This window comes from Neomonachus schauinslandi, chromosome 6, assembly GCF_002201575.2.
Source record: "Neomonachus schauinslandi chromosome 6, ASM220157v2, whole genome shotgun sequence".
NCBI lineage: Eukaryota > Metazoa > Chordata > Mammalia > Carnivora > Phocidae > Neomonachus > Neomonachus schauinslandi.
In genome coordinates, this window is record NC_058408.1 from 26,713,496 (window position 1) to 26,715,350 (window position 1,855).

Genomic DNA, 1,855 nt, shown 5'->3' on the forward strand with positions numbered 1-1,855 from the left:
TTCATTTACAGTTTGTTGCGGGCCCATGATGGGCCAGGCCCCGTGCAAGCACTGGAGATAAAAATGTAGCATCCAAACAGCCTGGCTCCCCAAGAGCCAACAGCCTGACGGAGACATAAATAATCATCCAGATGAGTGGATCATTTTGACTGAAATTGAGAAACCTGAACTACAAATACTGCCTACGTTCCTGGGAAGAGTGGCCAGCAAGAAACCCAAGACAGCAGGTGGCTTTGCACCAACTGGCTGGGGCTGGCGGGGAGGGGGCTTGGTGAAGATGGGGCGTGCAGTTATTTCAGGTCTGAGGTAAGGACACAGAGGCTCTACCTGGCCACTTTTGGCTTTCGCCTCGAGAAGCAATGCCATCCACTTTGTGGCAGGTGGACAGCGGAGGGTGACCCAGCACCACCCAGGCTTGTCCCGTAGGGATTAGAGTCCTTTGGCCTGAGGTTCCTGGGGTGACCCACACTCTAGGCCTTGGCCCCCTCCTCTGGGGAAAGGGGAATTAGGGTGGGGAGCTTCTGGACATTTTACTTGGGAAATGACCCCCTTTGGTCTGACCCAATAGAAGCCCCTGCCCTGCTCTGCTGAGGAAGCCTTCTTGGGCCCGTCCCTGCTTACAGGCTCCAGGAAGGCAGGTGCTGGGGGGCAGCTGCTGCTTGTGGTCGGTTCTCCCCAGATACAGGCGCCCGGCCTCCCCCACACGGGCTGCCCTTGGCTCCCAGGAGGCCCGAACAGACTCCTCCCCCGCCCTCAGCCACCCCGCCCCAAACAGAGAGCTCGCAGGAAACACCTGGAGGAGAGGGCCCCTCAGCTGGCAGGGGGACCGCCTCCGAAAGAAAAAAGAGTTTGCAGGAGGAATTGGGCCAACGAGGAGCTGGGGGTGGGGGGTGCTCGGGTGCTCAGTTGCACTTCTCCTGGCCCCCACCAGCTGCTGAGAATGAGCCCCTGAGTTGCTCAAATGCACCCTCACAGCCGCCCCCTCCCCCTCCCTGTAAAGGGCTCATTCCCTCCAGCGCCGGGATTCCTAGAACCAGACAAGAACACCTATAAACGAAAAGACAGCTCAGAGGGTTTTGCCTCTGCTCTTCTCCCTCTCGTGGTCTCCTCCCTCTCAAACAGAGCCTGATCCTCTTCGGACCATGTAAGTTTTTAAAACCGTGGTCCAGGCTTGACGATAGAATCCCTTAACCGAGGTAGCAGCCCATGTCATGCGAAAGTCTATTCCAAAGAAAAGTCTCCATTTTTTTCCAAATTTATCTAGATCTGCATCCATCTCTGCCTACTCATTACTCATGATTTCAAGTGGTTGTGGTTCTGGGTGGGACGGACCGAACTGAGGAGAGTCAGGGAAGCCCTAGCATCAGCATCCACCCAAGAACACATTTGCTGGCATGGAGACCATGTGCTGGGAACCGTGTGTGTCCACAGGGGCGCCAGCCCACAGGGCTCCCTCACCCCCTCTTGGGAAATTCCCAGAGCAGGCACCTTCCTTTCTGCGTCTGGAGTGGGAAGAGTGGAAGGGGGCCGTGAGGGGAAAGCACATGCCCCACGGCCACCAGAGGGTAGGACACAGTTTACTCAACCACAGCTTTTCATTCAACAGCCATGGGCCGCACATGGGGGTGTGAGGAGACATCGAAGGCGACAGCCTTTCCCAGGGGGGTGCATGTGGTAAGAGTCAGAGAGGCACGTGAGCTCAAAGCCTCCAGACATCAACCCAAAGGGATACATGGAGATGTGCTGACTGTCTTTGTTATACAAATGTAAACAGTAATAAACGATGTGTATACATCATTAAGAGGCCCTGGAATAAGGAATCTATTATGAAAGTGTAAGCAGTTTTAAACCATAG